The following is a 27,245-nucleotide window of genomic DNA, read 5'->3' on the forward strand; positions in this document are numbered from 1 at the left end:
GATAAAAATGCTCCTACCAGAGCTTCTAATCTAAAGAGACATTTACAGCGCTTTCATCCAGAAGTACTGAAAGCAGTGGATGAGAAAGACTGCATCCAAACCAATGAACCAGTGCCCAGCTCTTCCAGCCAAACAAAGGAGCAGAGAACTTTGCAGCCATCAGTTGCAAGATATTTTGTCAGTGACAAAGTTACTGTGACAATGACAGTAGATACATTTAAAAAACAGATCATAGAGCTTGTTGTAAAGGATAGTGTGCCTATTTCATTATTTTCACGACCAGCTTTTATGTGTCTGAATGGGGAAATGGCCCGCAAGCTTGGTGTTTCTCTGGAGAGAGAGAGAGTATTAGAAAATTAGTAATCGAAGAAGCTTTTAAACAAAAGGAAGAACTTAAAAAAACTCTCAAGGGACGCTTTCAGTTTCTTAAAATGGATGCCTGCACATGTCACAGAGTGAACTATTTTGCCATCAATGTCCGATTTGTTTGTGACAAAAATGAAATAGTTACCAAGACATTGGCAGTAAAAGACACCAAAGCTCATCACACCAGTGAGTTTCTCCAGGTCTTGGTGGAAAAGGTTCTGCAAGACTATGAACTTAAAAAAGAGCAAGTTCTTTCTGTCGTAACTGACAATGCTTCAAATATAAGTACTATTAAGCTAATGAATGAGAGTAATGATGGTGACCAGCAGCTAGAAGAACATTCTGGGTCCACAGACACAGAAATGTTTGAAATAGAGGAACACAGTATTGTAACTGAGGAGCAAACTGAAGTTGCTTCAGATCAACAGCAACATGATAGTTTAGATGATCTTGTTGAAACTGTTTCAATATGTTCTTTCATTCATCACATGCGCTGTGTTGTGCATACGCTACAGCTGGCTATAAGAGAGAGTCTGCAAGAAGGACATGCTGCTGCACTGATTGTCAAGGTGAGAAAATTGGCTACTGTTGCCAGAACCCCTAAAGTTGACTCAATTTTGAAGAGACGTGCTGGAAAAGAGGCAATTATTGATCAAGCCACACGATGGGGCAGTACTTACTTAATGATTCAGCGCTTGGTTGAACTGAAAACCTTTCTTGTAGACATGGCTAACCCTCAACTGACGCTAAATGAAAGTCAGTGGAATCAGGTGACTGAGCTGGAAAAATTGCTAGAGCACCCATTTACAGTGACTAAAAAATTACAAGCAGAGGACTTAACTCCAGGTATTTTCTTAAAGGAGTGGAAGAACCTGATGTTTCGCCTGTCCCAAAGAGGAGGGTTAATTGCAAGTGGCATTGCTACATCAATGAAACGGAGAGAGGAGCTACTATTACAAAATAACATTCTTTTGGCAGCTGTTTATGTAGACCCAATGCATCGGATTCTTCTAGATGATCAACAGCTAAGTAAAGGAAAAGAAGCTCTGTCTGAAATAGCAGTAAGGATGAAAGGGTTGCAGAACAGTCAGGAGGAACAAGAAGAATTTGGTCGTCCTGCCACATCTTCACCCTCATCATCAACTGATGAAGAATTTAATTTCGAAAAATATTTGGATCACAAGGACCGTGCAAAGCGTTCCCGCATAGAAGAAGAGTCATCCCCATCAAGGAACACAGCCAGTACATTTCAGCAGAATTTTTCATGTGCACTAAAAGAAATTGAGAAATTTGACCGTTCATCAAAAATAACAGTGCAACAAGCGATTCCTCTGTATTCTGGGGGACTTTCTTTTTGCCCGACAAATAAAAGCAGTGGTTTTGAATTATTTCTTGATGCCCAGAAATACATTAGGAAACTTACCCTACTGAGACATTTTGAACTCAAAAAAGTTCACTCTAACCCTGACACTTCAAACACTACAGTTGTCTCTTCCTTCCACCTTGATGTCAGAGGGAAATCCTCATTCTACCCACTAGAAAGCAGAGGACATCATATAGAAACATTCTCTGATCTCCTATTGGATCGTCTAAATGCACTACCCACCCAAAATATACCAGTAAAACAAAATTTGTCCTCAAAAGAACGTGTGGCACTGGAAAAATTAGAGAAAAACACTAATATCGTGATCAAATCTGCAGACAAAGGTGGAGGGATAGTGATTCAAGATAAAACTGACTATGTGAACGAGGCTTTTAGAATTTTATCTGACAAAAAATTTTATTCACCCATCCCCCAGGACCCCATCCCCCAAGCCACTGTTTTTTACAATGATTTTATTAAAAAGGCGCATGATTCTGGGGTTCTTAATGACCATGAAAAAAGTTTTTAACAGTCAAGAACCCCTCCACTCCCTTCCTGTACCATTTACCCAAAATACACAAGAATACTATTAATCCACCAGGAAGACCCATTATTTCGGGTATTGACTCCCTCACCAGTAATCTAACATTTTACATAGATAGAATCATGCAGCCTCATGTCTCACAGCTCCCTAGTTTTTTAAAGGATTCTACACAACTGATCAATTTAACTAATAACACACCTTGGAAAGATTCTTATGTTTTTATTTCTTTTGACGTATCTGCTTTGTATTCCAACATTGATCACCAACTGGGTTTGAGCTGTTTTAAAAAATTTCTTTTAACTGACAGTCGACTGTCTGACCCTCAAAAGGAATTTATTTTTAATGGGATGGATTTTATTATACATAATAATTTTTTTACTTTCTTGGGGGATTTTTACCATCAGATCAGAGGCACCGCTATGGGATCACGGGTCGCGCCAACTTATGCTAATCTTTTTATGGGGGTCTTTGAGAATGCTTTTATTACTATTGATTCATTTTTAGAGGGTATTGTTTTATATAGAAGATACATTGATGATTTATTCTTAATCCTGGACACCAGTCACGTTTCAGTTGATGCTTTTATTTCTTCTATACAAAATAAAACATGGGGTTTGGAATTTACCCCCCACATTAGTAATACCCAGATGGACTTTCTTGATATCACTTTTTTTATAAAAAATTCCAAAATTCATACCAAAACCTTTTTTAAGAAAGTTGACTCCAATAGTTATGTCCATTTTAAGAGTAGCCACTATTCCAAATGGCTTTTTAACATCCCTCATAATCAATTTCAGAGAATCCGAAAGAATTGCACAGAGGACGAGGATTTTAATACTCAAGCTGAGGTCCTCAAGGGAAGATTCCTTGCTCAAAAATACCCCTCCCAATTGGTTCATTCTACTTTTAATAATGTTTTTAAAAATTTTAATCAGCAAACTCTTTTAAGTGAGAGATCTAAAGAAAAGGATGAAGATGATAACTATCAGGCCAACTTCATCACTACTTATAACTCCCAACATAAAGAGATAAAAAATATGTTAGGTGACCTCTGGTATATTATCAAAAAAGATCCAATACTCAATAAACTTCTGCCTGATAGACCTACTGTCACTTTTAGGAAGGCCAGATCACTAAAAAACCATCTGGCCCCTAGCAGATTGACCCAGTGTACTCCTGATAACTGCACTGGCTTGACACCAGGCATTTTCAGATGCCTGAAACCCAGGTGCAGCCTATGCAGTAATATTGCTCATAATACATTCATCTTTTCACATCCATTCACCTCAGAAAAATTCACCATCACTAACCACTAGAGTTGAGCGATACCGTCCGATACTTCAAAGTATCGTATCGGATGGTATCGGCCGATCTTTAAAAAAAGTATCGGTATCGCCGATTCCGATACCGGAAGTCCCATTCAAGTCTATGGGACTTCCGGTATCGGAATAAGAAAAACCCTTTCCTGCCCTTGTACAGCCTCTCTGGGGTCTGTACGGGCCTTTCGGGGGGCTGTGCCGGCCTGCCAGGGGGTCTGTGCAGGCTCCGGTGGTCTGTGCCGGCCTGCCGGTGGTCTGTGCAGGCTCCGGGGGGCTGTGCCGGCCTGCCGGGGGGCTGTGCCGGCCTGCCGGGGGGCTGTGCCGGCCTGCCGGGGGGCTGTGCCGGCCTGCCGGGGGGCTGTGCAGGCTCCGGGGGGCTGTGCCGGCCTGCCGGGGGGCTGTGCCGGCCTGCCGGGGGGCTGTGCAGGCATCGTCCGATGGGACTACAAGTCCCATCGGGCGATGCCTGCTACCATGACAGTGATTGACACATTAGCCAATGATGGGACAGTAGTAGTCCCATCATCCGGCTAATGTGTTGAATGTAAAAAAAAAAAAAAAAAAAAAAAATTACATGCTACATACATACAACATGCATACTACATACATGCTACATTCATACTACATACATGCTACATTCATACTACATAAATACTACATGCAACATACATACTACATATATACTACATGCATGCTACATACATACTGCATGCTACATACATACCACATATATACTACATACATACTACATGCATGCTACATGCATAACACATATATACTACATGCATGCTACATACATACTACATACTACATATATACTACATGCATGCTACATACATACTGCATGCTACATGCATGCTACATACATACTACATACATACTACATGCATGCTACATACATACTACATGCTACATACATACTACATATATACTACATGCATGCTACATACATACTGCATGCTACATGCATGCTACATACATACTACATACATACTACATGCATGCTACATACATACTACATGCATGCTACATACATACTACATGCTACATACATACTACATATATACTACATGCATGCTACATACATACTGCATGCTACATGCATGCTACATACATACTACATACATACTACATGCATACTACATGCTACATACATACTACATATATACTACATGCATGCTACATACATACTACATGCTACATACATACTACATATATACTACATGCATGCTACATACTACATGCTACATACATACTACATATATACTACATGCATGCTACATACATACTACATATATACTACATGCATGCTACATACATACTACATGCATGCTACATACTACATGCATGCTACATGCATGCTACATACATACTACATGCTACATACATACCACATATATACTACATACATACAATACATTCATACAATACATACATAGACATACAGTACATATAACATAGAGTAACATACTTACCAATACTTGTCACATTGTTCCCCGAAGCCATTGTCTTTTCCGGGATAAATATTAACATAACAAACCACAAAAATACTCACCCACGATCCGAAGCAGTCCACGAGTGTGTCCCACGACGATCTTGGGTAGAGAACTGCAGCATCAGATGATGCTGCCGTTCTCTACGGGCTGCAGGAATCCAATGACGGAAGGTAGGTATCCTTCCGCACTGTATTCCTCCGCCACTTAAAAAAAAAAAGTCCCTAGTCTCACTTTATGCCATTGCTGTGTGGGAATTTCCCACACAGCAATGGCATAAAGTGAGACTAGGGACTTTTTTTTTTTAAGTGGCGGAGGAATACAGTGCGGAAGGATACCTACCTTCCGTCATTGGATTCCTGCAGCCCGTAGAGAACGGCAGCATCATCTGATGCTGCAGTTCTCTACCCAAGATCGTCGTGGGACACACTCGTGGACTGCTTCGGATCGTGGGTGAGTATTTTTGTGGTTTGTTATGTTAATATTTATCCCGGAAAAGACAATGGCTTCGGGGAACAATGTGACAAGTATTGGTAAGTATGTTACTCTATGTTATATGTACTGTATGTCTATGTATGTATTGTATGAATGTATTGTATGTATGTAGTATATATGTGGTATGTATGTAGCATGTAGTATGTATGTAGCATGCATGTAGTATGTATGTAGCATGTATGTAGCATGTATGTAGCATGCATGTAGTATATATGTAGTATGTATGTAGCATGCATGTAGTATGTATGTAGTATGTATGTAGCATGCAGTATGTATGTAGTATGTATGTAGTATATATGTAGTATGTATGTAGTATATATGTATGTAGCATGTAGTATGTATGTAGCATGCATGTAGTATGTATGTAGCATGTAGTATGTATGTAGTATGTATGTAGCATGTATGTAGCATGCATGTAGTATGTATGTAGCATGCATGTAGTATGTATGTAGTATGTATGTAGCATGCAGTATGTATGTAGTATGTATGTAGTATATATGTAGTATGTATGTAGTATATATGTAGTATGTATGTAGCATGTAGTATGTATGTAGCATGCATGTAGTATGTATGTAGTATTATTTTTTTTTTTTTTTAACATTTAACACATTAGCCGGATGATGGGACTACTACTGTCCCATCATTGGCTAATGTGTCAATCACTGTCATGGTAGCAGGCATCGCCCGATGGGACTTGTAGTCCCATCGGACGATGCTTGCACAGACCCCCGGACATCAGCACAGCCCCCCGGCAGGCCGGCACAGCCCCCCGGCAGGCCGGTACAGACCCCCACAGGGTGCACAGACCACCGGCAGGCCGGCACAGCCCCCCGGCAGGCCGGTACAGACCCCGGGCAGTCCACACAGCCCCCCGGCAGGCCGGCACAGCCCCCCGGCAGGCCGGCAGAGACCCCCGGAAGGCCCGAAATGACGGCGCATCATGATGCGCACACACCGCGCATCATGATGACGTCAGGCCGTCAATCAACTGAACTTCCGATTCCGATGCCGAATTCCGATATTGAAAAAATATCGGAAGTCGGTATCGGAATTCCGATACAGCAAGTATCGGCCGATACCCGATACTTGCGGTATCGGAATGCTCAACACTACTAACCACCTGTCCTGTGTGTCTTCCTTTGTCATCTATGTCATCCTTTGTCCTTGTCCTAAATTGAATGTTGGCAGAACCACACAACCCCTTCACTGTAGAATGAACTCTCATAGACACAACACTAAAACTGGGTATCAAAAACACGGTTTGTCACGTCACTTTGATTTATTTCACCAAAGAGATTTTTCTAAAGCTATCATTTTTCCTATAGAACACATCCCTGAACACGTTTCCAATAGAACCCAAGCACTGAATAGAAAAGAGGTCTATTGGATTTATAAATTAAAGACAATTGGTCCCTATGGCCTCAATATTATCAATGATGCTTCTATTTGATAGAAGAGGGATTTATTCTTCACACCACCACAGTCAAGCTTAATGGTCTAGTGGACTAATACCTTACATTTGCACTTTATAGTCTGCACTTGCACTTCATGAGCCAGGTTCTAATACCCCTTGAGGACTCACCTTTTTTAACTATAGCCATGTTTCAACCTCGTGATCCTTAGCACTCTGTTTCATATTTTTTGTACTTTTACATAATTTTATTTTTTCTTTTCTATATAGACTCTTATTGTTGTGTTTTCTATGTTTGTGATTAAATTTCATTGTTTTTATTCTTTACCATTTTTGACCTTTGCTTATGTTTTGTTTTTTTTTTTTTCCTAAATAAAGTGACAAACAACCCCTCAATTTATTCTTCACACCACCACAGTCAAGCTTAATGGTCTAGTGGACTAATACCTTCCATTTGCATTTTATGAGCCAGGTTCTAATACCCCTTGAGGACTCACCTTTTTTAACTATAGCCATGTTTTAACCCCGTGATCCATAGCACTCTGTTTTATATTTAAATTTTTTGTACTTTTACATATTTTTATTTTTTCTTTTCTATATATACTCTTATTGTTGTGTTTTTTATGCTTGTAATAAAGTTTCATTGTTTGGTTTTTTTTTTTGGTTTTTTTTACCTTTGCTGATTCTGTTTGACCCTGTATTGGCGCCTTTTTTCTCTATAAGTATGTTTCACTGTCTTCCAATGTAATCTGCCCTGATGAAGTGAGCCAGCAGGCTCAGGAAACGCGTTGGCTGAATAAAGAACCCTTTACTCTACCAGAAGCAAGCGCAGTCCTTATTGCACTTCCACGTCATTTCTGCTATCCTGACATTGTCAGAGATGTTGCCCGAGTGGTTACTGCTTTGCCACCAACACAAGTTAGTGTAGAGAGGTTGTTCTCTGCTCTCAAAATAATTAGATCAGATTTGAGGGCATCCATGAAGGAGGATCTGACAGAGGCAATACTTTTTCTGAGGACAAATTTATAGATTTCTTCTTATTAACTGCATAAAAGTGTTTATTGCATATTTACTTACAGTTTAGAAAAGTTTATAAAAGTTATTTGCTATATTCTAATTGTATTCTAATAAATGTAGTTTTTGCTCTAAGTGGTCTGATTACTTATATGATGGTGAGAAACTGAATAAGCACGATGTTTAATATTTTACAACAGTAAATTTGTTGTTATGAATTGGCCATTTATAAAGGAGGCGGAGTCGGAGCCGGAGTCGGAGCCTGATAAAATCCAGGAGTCGGAGTCGCAACTGTGGCTTACCGACTCCACAGCCCTGAGTAAAACGTCACATTGGCACGCAAAAATGAAGCTCTCGCCCAACACCAGATGTCGAAAAATTGAGACTTTTTTAATGCAAACTTTGTGGGGTTTTTTCACCACTTAAATAAAAAAGAACCTAGACATGTTTGGTGTCAGTAAACTCGTATTGACGTGGAGAATCATTATGACAGGTCAGTTATAGCATTTAGTGAACATAGTAAAAAAAAAAAATTAAAAAAAAAACAATTGTGGAATTGCACTTCTTTTTTGCAATTTCATTGCACTTGGAATTTTTTTCCCCGTTTTCCAGTACATGGTATGGTAAAATAAATTATGCCATTCAAAAGTACAACTCATCCCATAAAAAACAAGTCCTCACATGGCCATATTGAGGAAAAACTAGTTATGGCTGTTGGAAGAAGGGGTGCAAAAAAATTGAAACGCAAAAATGGAAATACCGCTGGTCCTTAAGGGGTTAATGTTGCCTCTATTGATGAGATATTAAAGTATTTGGCAATTAAACAGTTAATTTTGTTAGTTCAATTGGGCATTACCATAGAAACTTTACTGGTAGCATGCATTTCTCCTCCTCTATGAGGTTGACCAAACAGGCAGCAATACACGAGAAAGAAAAACCTGCCCCCACAATAGCTGTGCTTAGAACAAGCTCAGTGTGAGACATGTATTATTGACAAACATTCGGGCTGGCTCTCCTCACGACATAGTGGTGACCTGTGCTGGAGTACGGCCACTTTCACACTTCAGGCTTTCGGTATCCGGCATGGGGCGGCAAAAAAATGGACTACCGGATCCGGCAGCATATGCAGACACCGGATCCTTCTTTCTGCCGGATATATTCCTGGCAGAGAAGGTTTCTGGGCATGTGCAATGCGAAAAAACGTTGCATGCAACGTTTTTATCCAGACGCCGGACCGGCTATTTTCTCCGGAAAAAAACGGATGCGCCACATTGCCATCCGGCGCAATGCAGCAGCAATGAAACAGCACGGGGAAAAAGCCGGATCTGGTCGTAACAGGCGCCGGATCCGGCAGTCCGGTTTTTCGCTGCACCATGCCGGATACCGAAAGCGGCCTACAACAGACTTGAGTGTAATTAGCAACAGCTTTCAGATCTCATCTATGACAATCGGTGTGGCAACGCGACAGGGTCTAATTACAAAACACTTCTAGTAACTCTACTCCAATAGTGCTGCCAGCTCTGCCAATCATGAGCAGACGTTAACATACAATGAGAAAAATAACACGCCCCAAGCTATAGCTTATAACAGGCTCTATGTAAGATAGGACAGTCTGCACTCACTGCAGATTGATTACATGTGCCAGTGCACAGCAGACCTGCAGTTGATTAACATCTATCAGACCCCCAGCAGTCAGTGTGGGGGCAGAGGCAGTACAGCAGAATTGACAGCACTATACAGTATTTGCTTTAGCAATGCTAATATGTATTTGGTCCAGCCAATAAAGGTACATTTGAATTTGAAAGGAGAGCTACATGATATGGTTGTAGTGAGACAATTTCTTTACTACTGCCCTTTCTTGCCACACTGACTGCCAGCAATAACGGAATCAGACCAGTAAAATCCTTTCCTACTAACCCTCCATGACAGCATAACAGGTGGAGGTTGCTCCCTGTCCTAATTAGGGACAGGAAACACAAACATAAAATAGACCCACCTCCCATCCTGTTTTTCTTAAAGGCCACACAGTATGACCCAGCGCCAGCACACTGCAGTACTTTACTCTGCCCTCATCAGGGCAGATAAGTACGCCTGCGCAGAAGCGTGATGCCAGGGAGCGATGAAGCAAGCAGGAGGGCAGCATCGCAAGAAGATGGGAGGCGCCGGAACAAGACATGCGCCACCCATCGAACCAGGCTGCACTGCCCCGGCGGGTGAGCATAATAAAACATATTTTATTATCTTGCAGGTCAGATCGGGGGCTTATCTACAGCATTATAGAATGCTGTAGATAAGCCTTGAAAGGCCTTGAAAGACCGCATCTTACATCGGCCAAAACTGCTGACAGGTTCACTTTAAGGCTGACACCAGGACTTTGAGGGTACTAGGCTTTAAACCTCTTCCCAGAGCATCCTGTAGGAAAACCAAGATTCTGGCTATGACTGGATGAAATGGATCTGGAGAAATAGACCCATACTAAGGTATAAAATGTCTTCCATATCTTCCCATATATGCTATTGTTTATCTGTTTTCTGCTCTGCTGGAGTGTACCTATGACCATATAAGACCTTTTTTCCGTTATTACGGCTTCAGAAACCAAGCAGCTAGACAGATTTTGCAGGGCTGAATTGAAAATTGGACTTTGTTGTAGAAGGTCATGGAATGAAGGGAGGATAAGAGGGTCCTCCAACATCAGATTGTTCAATGTTCCAAATTAGCTTCTTTTTGGCCAAGAGAGCGCTATAACGATTGTATTAACTCCCTCCAACCAGATTTTCTGTTCTGTTTTAGTCGCGTGAGAATCTTAAGGGCGGGTGGAGTAGGCCAGCTTAATGTCCTAAGGATGGGCGAATGCATCCACTGCCACACTTGTCGTTTGGACTGAGGGAGAAGTATTGCTCTCCTTTTGTGTTTTGAGGGTTCGTAAACAAATCCACTTCTGGATGGCCCCATTTCCGGGTTATCTATATAATCACGGACATCACACCATTTTCCCGGATGTACAACACTGGCAAAAATTAAGAGACCACTGCACAGTTTTATAAAAATCAGCTTCTCTACATGTCTGACAGCCATTCCATTCCAGTGTCAGTTGAACTCCAACCAAAGGACACCTCATTCTACTTAATGTGCTTCTGATTACCTAATCACCTGAACCAAATCTTATTTAACGAAGGAAAGTATAAAAAACCCTTCTGTGGTGTTCACAATCCTCTTGCAATAGGACAAGCTGGATGGCAAATCAAGTGCTAGCAGTATCCCAAAAGTAATAGGAATGAAAAAATAACCACGCCAAAGGAGTTGAAAAGAAAAGTCTTGCGTGAGGAAAAGAAGGCTCAATTCTGGCTTTACCAGCAGATGGATAGTGAGCGTCATGTTGCCTCCATCCTTAAAATTTCTCAGACGGCAGTCCATTACAACAAGGTCAAGTAGCAGACATTGGGGACAACAAAGCTATAGACGGCAGAGGGCGAAAGCGGCTCTCCACTAACCGGGATGACCGTCATCTTATTCGAATGTCACTCAGCAACCGCAGGATGACATCAAGTGACCAACAAAGAGAATGGCAAATGGCAGCTGGGGTGAAGTGCTCGGCAAGAACAGTTCGTAACAGGCTACTAAAGGCAGGGCTTAAGTTATGTAAAGCAAAAAAAAAAAAAAAAAAAAAACACAAAACTTTCATCAATGAGAAGCAAAGGAAAGCCAGACTAAAGTTTGCCAAAGACCATAAGGATTGGACCATAGAGGACTGGAGTAAGGTAATCTTCTCTGATGAGTCTAATTTTCAGCTTTGCCCAACACCTGGTCATCTAATAATGGTTAGACGGAGACCTGGAGAGGAGTACAAGCCACAGTGTCTTGCACCCACTGTGAAATTTGGTGGAGGATCGGTGATGATCTGGGGATGCTTCAGCAAGGCTGGAATTGGGCAAATTAATCTTTGCGAAGGACGTCTGAATCAAGCCGCATACAAGGTTATCCTGGAAAAACAGGATTCCTTCTTGTTCAGGCAATGTTCCCCAACTCTGCGGACTGGTTTTTCCAGCAGGACAACGCACCAGCTAGGTTAATCAATGTGTGGATGAGGGACCACCACATGAAAAACCTGTCATGGCCAGTCCAATCTCCAGCCCTTAACCCCATTGAAAACCTCTGGAATATAATCAAAGGAGGACGGATAGTCACAAGTCATCAAACAAAGAAGAACTGCTTAAATGTTTGTGCCAGGAGTGGCATAAGGTCACCCAAAAGCAGTGTGAAAGACTGGTGGAAAGCATGCCAAGACGCATGAAAGCTGTGATTAAAAATCATGGCTATTCCATGAAATATTGATTTCTGAACTCTTCCTGAGTTAAAACATTAGTATTGTTGTTTCTAAATGATTATGAACTTGTTTTCTTTGCGTTATTTGTGGTCTGAAAGCACTGCATTTTTTTGTTATTTAGAGCCATTTCTCATTTTCAGAAAATACTGTATATACTTGAGTATAAGCCGACCCCCCTAATTTTGCCACAAAAAGCTGGGAAAACTTATTGACTTGAGTATAAGCCTACGGTGGAAAATGCAGCAGCTACTGGTGAATTTAAAAAATAAAAATAGATACCAATAAAAGTAAAATTAATTGAGACATCAGTAGGTTAAATGTTATTGAATATCCATATTGAATCAGGAGCCCCACATAATGGCTCTATACAGTTCATGATGGCCCCATAAGATGCTCCATACAAAATACACCCCATATAATGCTGCACAAAGGTTAATAATGGCCCCATAAGATGCTCCATAGAATAATATGCCCCATATGCTGCTCCATAAAGGTTATGGCCCCATAAGATGTTCCATAGATTATGCCCTCATAAGATGCTCTATAGATTATGCCCCCATATGCTGCCCCCATAAGATGTTCCATAGATTATGCCCCCATATGCTGCCCCCATAAGATGCTCCATAGATTATGCCCTCATAAGAGGCTCCATAGATTATGCCCCATATGTTGTCCCCATAAGATGTTCCATAGATTATGCCCCCATATGCTGCCCCTATAAGAAGCTCCATAGATTATGCCCCTATATGCTGCCCCTACAAGATCCTCCATAGATTATGCCCCATATGCTGCCCCTATAAGATGCTCCATAGATTATGCCCCAATATACTGCCCCTATAAGATGCTCCATAGATTATGCCCCAATATACTGCCCCTATAAGATGCTCCATAGATTATGCCCCAATATACTTCCCCTATAAGATGCTCCATAGATTATGCCCCCATATGCTGCCCCCATAAAATGCTCCATAGATTATGCCCCCATGTGATGCCGCTGCTGCTACTGCATTTAAAAATAAAAAAAAAATGACATACTCACCTCTCCGTCGCTGGGGGCCAGGTGCCGGTGTCACTGCTGGCACCTGAGATATTCACCTGTCAGGGGTCAATCGCTGCTTGCTGCTGTCTGGCACGTCATCTGTCAGTGACGTTGAGACTGCAGGGGGCGCGGCGCGCACTAACCACGTCACCGCGCCCTCTGCTGTCTGAACGTCACTGACAGATGACGTGCCAGACAGCAGCAAGCAGCGATGGACCCCGGACAGGTGCATATCGCTATACTTACCCGTCCTGGTGCGGTCTCTGCAGCCCCGTTCTCCCACGGTCTCCCTTCCTGCCTTCAGCGGTCACATGGTACCGCTCATTTAAACTCATGACTATGCGCATATTCATGAGTTTAATGAGTGGTACCATGTGACCGCTGGAGGAAGGGAGAGCGTGGAGAAGCTGGGGGTTGCAGAAACCACGCCAGGACAGGTAAGTATGACCTGACACCCCCGCCCCTCCTCCCCCTCCGACCCCCTGGTGCATATGACTCGAATATAAGCCGAGAGTGGGACTTTCAGGCCAAAAAAATGGGCTGAAAATCTTGGCTTATATTCGAGTATATACAGTAAATACAAAATTTAGTGCTTAGAAATTTGAAGACATGTTGTCAGTAGTTTATAGAATAAAAGAGCAATTCACATTTTACTCAAAAATATACCTATAAACAAAAAAAAAAATCAGACAAACTGAAAATTTTGCAGTGGTCTCTTAATTTTTCCAGAGCTGTGTGTCTTTCCTGCTCAGGAAGTCTGAGCGTTGGCGGAACCTCTTTGATGGCGCGCGATAGGGACAGAAGATTGCCGTGAGATTTCCTTATTTCGTACTTCCCTGGTGACAAAGGAGAGTCACTGTTGTCATGATGTTGGAACATTTTCTTACATGCATTCCCTGGAGTAATGATACTGCAGTTTTGAGGGTCTCTTCTACCACTTTCAGCTCTCTGAAGTTTGATGATTGAATACTTATTTCTTGTGGCCAGATCCACTGGAAAAAAAAAAAAAGTTCAGGAGACCACTGCTCCCTCATCCTCTTTTGCTGGCATGAGACATTATAGTTATCAGTGGGGATTGGATCCAGGATACTCCTTTTGTTAGATTATCTGGTCTAAGCCACCAGCTCAGGGAGGATTTTACTTGAACGGGCAAATCTTCTGTTATGAGATTCGGGGGATCCATTCCAGCAGGACAGAATATTAGTTTGAAGAATTCTTGTATGAGCTTGGCACCATGGTACTGCTTGGATACATGATGTCAAAGGATCTCAGGATAGATATTGCGAATCTTAAGCTGGTTTCACACTAGCGTTTAGCGCTGCGCTTTGTGCGCGTCCATGCGCATGTGTCCTGCGCTCCTATCTTTAACATGGGGGCGCATGGTCTAGCGTATGCACGCGTTCGTATGCGTTTTCATGCGCTTTGTAGTGTGCGCCTAGGCGTGCCGAACGCGACCTGTTGCATTTTTGGTCAGTCCGACCTGTCTCAAAAAACGCTTGCGCACGGAATGCACAAAAAAAAAAAAATCACATTACAGTCTATGGGAACGCAGGCGTGCACATGGACATGCGCACGCCTGCGTTTAAAATTGCATGTGTTTTAAGAGTTAACATGGCTAGAAACTGGTTAAAACGCATGCGCATAAAAAAAGCAAACGCATACAAAATGCATGATGCGTTTTTTGTACGAGATTCTATTGCGCACGAAGCGCAGCGCTAAAAAACGCTAGTGTGAAACTAGCCTTAAGGAGACTGACTTCATAGAGCAGAGATTTTGGATCTTATTTGCATTTGCTTGCTTCTTGGTAGAAGCCATACCTGTTCTTGAGAATCCAAAAGAAAACCAAGGAAAAATTTTCAGGTTGAAGGATTTAAATACGACTTCTGCATTCACCAACCATTCCAAAGATGTAAGGATCTGAAGCATTATTTGTACATGTTCCCTGAGAAATAGTACAGGAGGAGCAATGATTAAGGGTATGTGCACACGCTGCGAATGCTCTGCGGATTTGGCCACGCGGATTTTGTAAAATCTGCAGGTCAAAAGAGCTGCGGTTTTACCTGCGGATTAGCCTGCGGTTTTGCCCTGCTGTTTTTCAACTCCACAATGGAGGAGATGGGCAAACCGCAGCGGAATCCGCAGAAAGAATTGACATGTCAATTCTTTCTGCGGTTTTGAAACCGCAGCAAATTCGCGCGGAAAATTCTGCAGCGTCTGCACAGCGTTTTTTTTTTTCCATAGCTTAGAATGCTACTATACACCACAGCAAAAACTGCTGCGGATCCGCAGCGTGTGCACACACCCTAAGAAGTCGACTAGATAAGGAATGGATGCATACATTCTGTTTCTTGATGAATCAGGACAACGGATTTTACGGATTCCATCTTGAATCTTCTGTATGTGATATACTGTTTTAAGGGCTTTAGATTTATAATTATACTGTAGGATGCTTCAATCGGTTTCTTTATTAGAAGTAGGCGAAAATAATGACCGCTACCATGTTCTATCTCTAGAACTAATGAGATAACGCCTGACATTTGCAGATCTTGGAGCCCGGACATCAGAACTAGAGTTGAGCAAATTTGTTTGGATTCCCTCTTATTCGGCAAGCTATAAGTGCAGGGTAGCAAGTGTAGTCATGATTGTAAGTCATGATTGTATGGTCACATCGGTAAGGGCGTTCCTGCCCTTACCCGTGTGAACATACAGGTAACTGCTTACCATAGAAACCATGTAAGTCATACGTACAATCATGGCTACACTTGCTACTCTGCACTTTTACATGTGATTTTGTGTTACTTACTATAACTAGACTACCCACAATGTTTTTATATTTGCACGTGCATCTTAACTTCATCTTATATAGTGCAATTTCATTCAAGCAGTTTTCAGGCCTGTTTTGCCCTTTTACAACAACTAATTCAAGTGCACATGTTATGCTGAAATTCTACCCCTGGATATAAGCACAATTTGTATATATACATACCGTATATACATACACACACACTGCTCAAAAAATAAAGGGAACACTTAAACAACAGAATATAACTCCAAGTAGATCAAACTTCTGTGAAATCAAACTGTCCACTTAGGAAGCAACACTGATTGACAATCAATTTCACATGCTGTTGTGCAAGTGGAATAGACAACAGATGGAAATTATTGGCAATTATCAAGACACCCTCAATAAAGGAGTGGTTCTGCAGGTGGGGACCACAGACCACATCTCAGTACCAATGCTTTCTAGTTGATGTTTTGGTCACTTTTGAATGTTGGCTGTGATTTCACACTCGTGGTAGCATGAGATGGACTCTACAACCTACACAAGTGGCTCAGGTAGTGCAGCTCATCCAGGAAGGCACATCAATGCGAGCTGTGGCAAGAAGGTTTGCTGTGTCTGTCAGCATAGTGTCCAGAGGCTGGAGGCACTACCAGGAGACAGGCCAGTACACCAGGAGACGTGGAGGTGGCCGTAGGAGGGCAACAACCCAGCAGCATTACCGCTACCTCAGTCTTTGTGCAAAGAGAAACAGGAGGAGCACTACCAGAGCCCTGCAAAATGACCTCCAGCATGCCACAAATGTGCATGTGTCTGCACAAATGGTTAGAAACCGACTCCATGAGGATGGTCTGAGTGCCCGACATCCACAGATGGGGATTGTGCTCACAGCCCAACACCGTGCAGGACACTTGGCATTTGCCACAGAACACCAGGATTGGCAAATTCGCCACTTGCGCCCTGTGCTATTCATAGATGAAAGCAGGTTCACACTGAGCACGTGAGAGACGTGACAGAGTCTGGAGACGCCGTGGAGAGCGATCTGCTGCCTGCAACATCCTTCAGCATGACTAGTTTGGCAGTGGGTCAGTAATGGTGTGGGGTGGCATTTCTTTGGAGGGCCGCACAGTGTTGGGCTGTGAGCACAACCCCCATCTGTGGACGCAGGGCACTCAGCCCATCCTCATTGAACACATACAGAATCACCGCATCCTATACATAGACATGTTGTGGTCTATAAAGACACGCCGAATGTCCGGTTACACAGGTTTGCCACCTGCGTGTTTGCACGCATAGTGGAGACGGGATTTCATGAAATTCCCTCCACTATGCTGCAACATCTGGATGCTGCGGCAGCATCCAATCCGTAGCAAATATTGAACGAATCCTGAACTCGGAAACACGCCCTTGGTGTCCAGCTCCTGCTAAAGCTCTTACCAGTGCACGCCCGCACTGTGTTTACTCCCCTCCGGCCCTGGCAGGAATGTTGCACTTTGGACCTGGGGCTGACAGCACCGCCGGGCAGGCACATAGATCACCGGGGGGGGGGGGGGGTGTCACAGATCACCAGGGGTGGCTCGAAGATCACAGGGGGCAAATAGCTGGAGGGAACAGAGAGCACATGGGAGCACATAGCTGGGGGGTACAGAGATCACAGGGGGCATATGGCTGGAAGGCACAGAAATCACATGGGGGCCTATATCTGGGGGCAGAGAAATAACAGGGGGAACATATCACAGGGGGGCACATAGCTGGGCCCACAGATATCACAGTGGGGCATATAGCTGGGGGGCAGAGAGATCACATTGGGGCATATAGCTGGGGGGGCACAGAGATCACAGGGGATACATAGCTGTGGGGCTCAGATCACAGCACACAGGCACAGACCTGCCGGCACAGAGGTCGCTCTGGACTCTCTGGCAGCAGCTTCTCTTCCGAGACAGGACGGGAGCGCATTGGGCGCTAACACCGCCCACCCCTATGACATCATCATTCATGTACAGGCAGTGTTCTGTAATACCGTGCACTTGGGGCTTAAAGGGCCAACAGCTGGCAGGATACGGCTAAGCATTGCAGACTCTGTGGACCTGCCCGTGGGCCACATGAAAAGCCGGCGGTCCGGAGGTCCCCCACCCCTGGTTTAAATGCATTAGCTTCTAAAAGACGCAAATACATTTGAACATCGGTAGGGAGTGGAGGGTGTGTGGCGGCAGGACTGGCATGCGTGCCCACAGAGAAGGATCTGCACGCTTGCCATAGGTTCGCCATCACTGCCATAGAGAATCTATGGGGTATTGTCAAGAGGAAGATGAGAGACACTACACCCAACCATGCAGAGGAGCTGAAGGCTGCTTTCAAAGCAACCTGGGCTTCCATAACCCTTCAGCAGTGCCACAGGCTGATCGGCTCCATGCCACGCCATATTGATACAATAATTTATGCAAAAGGAGCCCCGACCAAGTATTGAGTGCATTTACTGAACACACATTTCAGTAGGCCAACATTTTTTCAAGCTGGGGTTATAAAGTATTCTAATTTACTGAGGTAATGACTTTTGCGTTATCATTGGATGCAAGTCATAATCATCCACATTAACAGAAATAAACACTTGAAATAGATCACTCTGTTTGTAATGACTAATACATGAGTTTCACTTTTTAATTTTGCGAGATGCAACTGTATATGTAAAATTTGCTCTGGTCATCAAGGCCCCCAAAAAACTTTGGTTATGAAGGGGATAAAACAACTTCATGGCTGATCTGTATGTACACTAATAATTGGAGTAACGCTTATTTCTCAACAGCTTTGAAAGCTGGCGAACTGTAAAAAGTGTCTAATACATAACTAATTGTATTCCGCGCACTTTATTTTTTTGGCACAGTTTTCTTAGTAATTATTCCGTGGAGTCAACAAGACAACTAATGACTTAATACTTTATGTTCTGTCGTTAGGATTTGCTTAAACATCTAGAACATGTTGTTCAGCTTTAAGACAAAAAAAAAGGATAAACAAGTTAGTCTGGTATAAGGGGCACACACAAAAGAAAAAATGCAGCATGTCAGGCAGTCAGAATGACCTTGCTGCACTGTGACACTAAGCATTGTGTTTGTGCTGGGGGAGGGACTACAGAAAGGGCTGCATTTGCAGTCTTGACACTAGGAAAGCTTTTGGCAGGCCTTCAGTCATGCGATTCTGTGGTGGAGGGGCTGTCAGGGGGATCCGTCTGGCCCTGCCCACTGTCTATTGCTTAAGCTTTCCAATGACGTCATTGGGCTTCCCCTCCCCTTTGTGCACTCCCAGCATTCCCTCCCCTAAGCTGACATGAGGGCCCACTGAGGGAGGGCTACAAGAACACTGGATGTGTTTGGCAATATATTGTCAGAAATCATTGACAGGGGTACAGTTATAAGAAGGAAATTATGAAACAAAGACAATTATAATGACATTTGCTTTACAGCAGCAATTTCGGTGAATTTCTAGGAAACCGTATGCTTTCTAGCACAAAACTTACAAGTAGAGCGATTAGCAACAATGTCCACACAAACAGCAGTCCAACTGGCCATATGCTAAACATACCTGGATAGACCAAGCTCTCCTGATAGGACTGTTTTAGTCACTACTTACACTGCTCTGGAAATAATTGAAAGGGTACGTGCCCACGATCCAGAGTTGCTGCGAGTGACGCTGTGTATTTATGCAGCGTCAAACCCACAGCGGCCAGATATTACAACACTTGAAGAAACAATAAAGCTACCTTGCGGTAGCGACACGCGTCGGGTGTCTGCACAGGCTCCCCCAATCTTCGGTATTTTATGTTTTCACCGCAGCCAGCGCTCACGTGGCGTGCTATCTTGGACAAGCGTTCCTTTGTTTGGACGCCTTAAACCTGAGTCCAGATGCATTTTTAGGGTGTTTTATCACCCTCTTACTGTGTCATTTCTCTGACCATTAGAGAAACTGGGTAGTGTGCACATTCTTTAATTACATGGTAGTACACACACTGGGTATTTTTGATACTTGTTTCACCTATTTGGGTCTAATTCAGTCCATGTGCATGCTACTTGTGATACAAAGTGATTTGCTATTTAATCCTACAATGACAGTTTTCCTGTCTAGATATGATTTTTTATATCCATGTTGGTTTATAATATTTAATATTGTGATAGGGGGTCTAGAGGGCTATATTATTAGCCTCAAGGGTTTATTAAAATTGTCATAGAGTGACTTTTTAAATGTTTTTAAGTGGTTTTCTGTCTGCCTGAACTTAATAAATATTTGTGATTAATGTGGTGATCCCGGTGTTTTTTGGTCAGTAGCTTTTTTCTTCCTTATTGTAGCACTTCAAGAAATTCCAAGTCCACAAGGCATCCACAGGCGCCCGCGGATCAGCCACGGACACGTCTTTCCAGACCACAGCATGTCCATTTCTCTTGCTGAAGTGCTAGTCTCCACCTGAGAAATTACATCAATAGAATGTATTGAACGCGGTAAACCCACAAGGTTCAGTGAACACATGCGGATCTACCTGCATTCAATAGAAGGCTGTACTTTGGATGCAGTGATCCTACGCTGCTTCCAAAGTGTGGCTAGTTCCATGGGCACCCGGCCCAAGGCATCTTTTACTTAAATCTCTGCAATGAGAGGTTCCTGTTATTCCTCCTGTACATAGCAAAATGACTTCACAACTGGGTGTAACCATCCCTCTTGTCAAAGTGGTGTGCCCTTCACAGATTGGACAATGTCAGGGAATTTGTGGACACCCCCAAACTGGTAACACCCAGATATATAATTCTAGGAGGAATGACAAGAACAGATCTAACAATTAGTTTTTCCATGAAGAAAACAAGTGTTTACTAAAGTAATCTAAAGCCACGTTCAATATTTTATCTCCGTATGTGTAAGCCAAAACCAGGAGTGGGTGATGAAATCCAGAAGTGGTGATGTGTTTCTATTAGGCTATGTGCACACGGTGCAGATTCTGCTGCGTTTCCGCAGCGGTTTTGGCCCTGCAGAAATGCAGCAGTTCCGCAGACCAAGTACAGTACAATGAAACCCTATGGGTTTTCAAAAACGCTGTGCTGACGGTGCGTTTTTTTCCGCGCGGTTTTGCTGCAGTTTACAAACTGCAGCATGTCAATTGTTTGGGCGGTTTCCGCAGCGGTTTCACACCTTTAATATAGTAGAGGTGTGAAACCGGAGGGCAAAACCGCAGACCAAACCGCAGGACACTTTACCTGCGGTTCCGCATGGAAAAAAACGCAGGTGAATCTGCAGCGTGTGCACATAGCCTTAGACTTTTCCTCTGACTGTTTCACTCCTGAGGTAAAAAAAATTCACCAAATACTCAACTTGTGAATGTGGCTTAAGTGTAATTATTCCGGGGAGACCAATTTTCCCATTCTAAGCTATTAGGAGCATGGAGCTCATGGTTATGCTACAGGTTTGATCTGGTTTTACATTAAAAAAAAAAATAACAGCAATCCAAAATGGAAACTGGATCCATTACATTTTTGTGGTAATAAATTACAGGTGAATCCGGTTCAAAAACTAAGCCCAATGTTATCATTCGTGTGGCATATGTCGAATTTGGGCTAATTGTAAAGTTTTGCTCAATGCCAATCTTAAACAGACTAGGTACTACATGCCATTAAATATTCTGTGGCAATTGAAAGAGGTTCAAATGGCAACTTATAATGTACTGTATGTCTCCAGCAGGTCCAGGCGAGGCCGTCACCCATTCTGTAGACTGTTAGTCCGCAAGGGCAGGGTCCTCTTGCCTGTGTAGCAGTCTGTCATTGTTAGTTTGTTTACTGTAAGTGACATTTGTATTTTGATGTAACCCCGTCTCATGTACAGGACCATGAAACCAATGAATAAATAATAATAATAATTATAATAATTCTGTTTGTCAATACAGAACATCAATAATGTGGTAGTCACACCGCAGATACCCTGGGCCAGATCTCTGGGCAATACCGATAAATATAAATACTGAAGAGCCTACATACACAGCATTTTCCTGTTTGGCATTTGTGTGTGGTCAGTGGCATTTTTTCCCTAAAAGCATCATGCTTTGGGTACAGCATTTTTTTTCTGCATGCACATGTTACAAAAAGAAAATAAAACAAATGCATGGCGTTTCTGAAAAAAAAAATTTGTATGTGTATAAAGAGGCTATACAAAGTGACTCAATTCTAGCTCACAGAATTGGGTCATCCTCGATGACATTCATGTGACCTAGGGGCAGATGGACAGGGTTTGTCTAAACGTTTACTGATAACTTTAAGGCCATGTTCTCGCATAGTATAAAATGCTGTGGGGTTTTTTTTTCCTACTCTGTTTTTGTGCAGAAAATCTTCTGCCCCTAAAGGGAACATTTCAACTGAAAAAAATGTTATTAACCTGCAGGTGTGGGATTAATCTGCAGGTTAACAGCGCTACTAACCTGCCCGGCGCGCCCGCACATAGCCAATTGCTGTGGGGAGAATCTTACGGTAATTTTATTCTGCCCAGCAGCATTCGGTTTCAGTCACAGGGGCGGCGCAGGGTTCAGTCATTGAAGTATAGAGCAGCCACTGTAGCCGTGTCCCCGGCCCTGACTGACATTGGCTCTGCATTGGGTACGGTTGTCAGTCAGGGCCGGGGGCATGGGTACAGTTGCACTCTGTATACTCAAGAGTGATGACTGAACCTACACCGGTGTTACCCCTGTGACTGAAATGCTGCCGGGGCAAAATTTGCATGTGACAGGCTTTTTTTTCCATTTTTTATCACAGCCTATGAATAAGAGTTGGTAACATCTCATCCACATTGTCCATATAGAAATAAAAAGCAGATTTCATCCGAGAAAAAAATGGTGTACCTGTCCCATGTGCACATACCCTTACTGTATAGTCACACGAGCAGAAATATTGCAGATTTCCTACCAGTCACACACTAATAAAAGCTGAAAATCCATGAAAATTTTGGATTTCATTGCAGAACACACCACAGAAAAGTCAGCATAACTGGAGATTCTCAATTACCATAGTTCCGCCATATAACGTAATAGCAGCTATACTGCGGCACGGTGGCTCAGTGGTCCTGGGTTCGAATCCCACCAAGGACAACATCTGCAAGGAGTTTGTATGTTCTCCCCGTGTTTGCCTGGATTTCCTCCCACATTCTAAAGACATACTAATAGGGAATTTAGATTGTGAGCCCCATCAGGGACAGTGATGATAATGTGTGCAAACTGTAAAGCGCTGCGGAATATGTTACCGCCATATAAAAATAAAGATGATTATTATTATTACTACTCGCCCCCCGATGTGATTGCATTTCCAGTGTTGTCGACACCTGCTTTCCCCGAGGTTGGCAGGATGCTATGAGGTCGCGAGCCCTACGGCCAATCAGAGCCCACTTCCTTACCCCTGAAAGAAGCCAGAGCTGCCACTGCTATCCGGCCTCCTCTGGATGTCAGTGACATCTGATGGAAGCAGCTGCTGATTGGCTGCAGGGCTCACATGACATAATGTCACGGGACAGCAGACATCATTGGACCGCCGACTGGTTCGGAGGAGAGCCTAGATGCTGTTACTTTACACAGGGGATCTTTGGTGGTTGAGGAGGTTGTTCAGTTTTTCTTTTATAGGGTATGTGCACCCTATCAGCAGCAAAAAGAAATAAATCCACTGCTGAGCATTTTGTTGTGGGAAAGCTGCAGACGTGGCGATATCCACGCATAAACTGGCACACTCTGGTTTTCTAATTTGTATCAGCAGCGAATTTCCACTGCAAGTTTTCTGCATTTGTAAAACATCATGCACAACATGACCCTGCGACTCGCAGCGGATTTGCTACAGCGTTCACACACGCTGTAGATTCACACTGTGCGGAGAAAATCCGCAGCACCAAATCTTCAGGCTGTGTGCACACGCTGCGGATTATGTGCGGATTCATCCGCGCAGATTTTGTAAAATCCGCAGGTGAAACCGCAGGTCAAAAGACCTGCGGTTTTACCTGCGGATTGCTCTGCGGTTTTGCCCTGTGGTTTTTCATCTCCTCAATGGAGGAGATGGCAAACCGCAGGAGAATCCGCAGAAAGAATTGACATGTCAATTCTTTCTGCGGATTGAAAACCGCGGAAAATTCCGCACCGTCTGCACTGCGGTTTTTGATTCCCATAGGGAATCATGGTACTGTACACCGCAGCAAAAACTGCTGCGGGTCCGCAGCGGCCAAAACCGCTGCGGAACCGCAGCAAAATCCGCAGCGTGTGCACACAGCCTCACGCTTTGGTGACACTCTGGCATTTTCCCTCAGATAATCTCTGGGAACAACCTGCAGCTAATCCACCGTCTGCAGCCAGCTCGCACATGCGCACAAGCACTGCCCGCTCCCGTCACTGCAGACAGCCCTGAGCTGCCGTATGTCGGAAACCCCTCGAACTAGCCTCCGCCTGCACTGTGCCCTCCCTCAGCCGCGTTACACAGCCTCATTAGGGCAGCCGGAGATCCCGGAGGTTCCTCTCCGTCCATGTAATGTGACCTCAATGCCATGTTGTGCTCTTACACTCTGTCCCCGCGGTGTGAGGAGAAGTGACGCGGCTACACGGAGCCCCTCACTCCACTAACGTACAGAGAAAGAATCGCCTCATACTCACCAGAACTTACACGGGGTTTCCCGCCGGGGCCCCCTCCTCTTTTTTCCTAGAAACTTGAATATGTCCGGGTGAGGGACAGGAAATGAGCGCAGGGTAAAGGCTGCTCGCGCTCAGGGGCTGCGCGTCCCATCACTTTTCTTGTCCCCGCTTTCCTCTCCTGAGGAGGGGAGCATGGGGTGGAGCAAGGGGCCGGAGCTCAGCCCTACCATGTGCATGGCCGGCTCAGGAATCCCCTCATGCATCACTTCCTCTGACTGCTTTCTCGTCGAGAGACATCTGCTTCAGGAAATGCTTTTTTTTTTTTATTTTTTGTGTGTGTTTTTGGAGGGTTTGTTTTTTTTGGTACCATTTTTTGAGGTTTTTGTAGTGTTTTTTTTTTTTTTACCTAATTTTTTTGCAGCCTTTTGTCTTGATGGTGTCAAATTTGGAGCAGAGCCTATGAGGAATCCACCTCCAAGAAGCGACACGTCATTTCTCATTTCCATTGAGATTTCAAGACATTGTTACTGTCAATACTTTTATGCCTAAAAATGACGAAAGTAGTCTAGGAGTGATACCTTTATAGGCTAACTGGAAAATTGATATTTGCAAGCTATCCGAGCACGGAGGCTCCTTCTTCAGTCTCGTTTCTATCTGTCGATGCGTCTAAAGAAGGAGCCTCTATGCTATGAAACTTTTGACATTTATGGGTATAAAAGTATTTACATACATTGGCTAACACGGTACCACAATATAATTGTTTTATTATATAAAACGTCAAAAATAAAATGCTCAAAAAAACTCATCTGATCCGCAAAGTGAATCAGAGCCTGGCTCTGGCACGATTGCAGCTCATTTCAGGTGATAGTCATGCCAGGACTCTCAGTATGGTCCCCTGCGAGATCGACTAACTTTGTTATCTCTAAAAGGCTGGAGTATTTAAAAAAAAAAAATATGTACAGCTCTGGCAAAAATTAAGAGACCACTTTCAAATGTTCAGTTTGTCTGATATTTCTCTTTATAGGTATATTTTTGAGTAAAATGTAAATTGTTCTTTTAGTCTATAAACTTCTAACAACATGTCTCCGAATTTCCAAGCAATACATTTTGGGGGGTTTTCTGACAAAGAAAAATGGTCAAAATTAAAAAAACAAACAAACAGTGCTTTCAGACCTCAAATAATGCTAAGAAAACAAGTTCATAATCATTTAGAAACAACAATACTAATGTTTTAACTCGGGAGGAGTTCTGAAATTGATATTTTGTGGAATAACTATGATTTTTAAAAACAGCTTTCATGCGTCTTGCCATGCTTTCCACCAGTCTTTCACACTGCTTCTGGCGCAAAAATTTAAGCAGTTCTTTTTTGTTTGATGGCTTGTGACTATCCATCATCCTCTTGATTACGTTCCAGAGGTTTTGGAGAATGGGCTGCCCGTGACAGGGTTTTGATGTGGTGGTCTCTTAATTTTTGCCAGAGCTGTATAACTTGCAGTATTTGTGCAGCCAGGCTTTGGTTCCTGCTGCCTGTTGTTTGGGCAGCATTAATAAACTGAATGGTTTTTACTTACCCCCAAGGGTGGTTTGTACGTTAATCAGGCCAATTTTTAGGCTATGTGCACACGTGTGGAATTCCCGCGGAAATTTCCGTGGGAATTCCGCAATTCCATTCCGCGGAAAATATGCGAGAAATCCGCATTTTAAATTCCTGCATATTTCCCGTGGAGAAACTAGCGTTTTCCAAGCGTAATTAGCTTGCAGAATACTAGCGTTTTCCAAGCGATCTGTAGCATCACTTGGAAAACTGATTGACAGGTTGGTCACACTCGTCAAACAGTGACGAGTGTGACCAACTTTTTACTATTGAGGCTGCCTATGCTGCATCAGTAGTAAAAAGATATAAAGTTTAAAATAATTTAAAAAAAAAAAAAAATCGTGTTTTTCTCACCTTCCGGCGTCCCGCGCAGCGTTCCCAATCATCGCGATGCTCCCGGCAAGTATTGTTCCCAGCGTTGCCTTGCGGCAATGACCTTTGATGATGTCACGGATTTTACGAGATCACGATGTCATCAAAGGTCATTGTCGCAAAGCATCGCTGGGAACGACTTGACGGGAGCATCACTGAGGCCTGGGGACGCTGCGAGGGACGCCGGAAGGTGAGAATAACATGATTTTTTATTTTAATTCTATTTTTAACAGGGATGTGGTACCCAGAGCCTGGAGGAGAATCTCCTCTCCTCCAGACCGTTGGTACCATCCGCAAATTTTCCGCTTACTTTTTGCATGGTGGGCATAACCACATGCAAAGTAAGCGGAACAATGTATTCCTATGTGTGCGGATTTTCCCGCGATTCCGCACAAAGAATGAACATGCTGCGTATTTTTCCGCGATGCAATTCCGCCATGGAAAAATACGCAGCATTAGCACAGCATGTGCGGAATGCCATAGAATTGCATGGGATTGCAATTTTTTTT

General features: G+C 43.3%; 1 protein-coding gene across 1 annotated transcript in view; it reads right to left on the reverse strand.

The window, feature by feature from the left end:
* HIVEP1 (HIVEP zinc finger 1) overlaps window positions 1-24,938 on the reverse strand; it is a 271,867-nt gene extending 246,929 nt beyond the window's left edge. The window contains exon 1 of the mRNA XM_073589977.1: window positions 24,792-24,938. The gene's annotated coding sequence lies outside the window, so the exon portion shown is untranslated. The remainder of the gene's footprint in view (window positions 1-24,791) is intronic.
* Between the last annotated feature and the right edge of the window lie 2,307 nt (window positions 24,939-27,245).

Source organism: Dendrobates tinctorius, unplaced genomic scaffold, assembly GCF_039654945.1.
Source record: "Dendrobates tinctorius isolate UK_male_01 unplaced genomic scaffold, ASM3965494v1 ptg000115l, whole genome shotgun sequence".
NCBI lineage: Eukaryota > Metazoa > Chordata > Amphibia > Anura > Dendrobatidae > Dendrobates > Dendrobates tinctorius.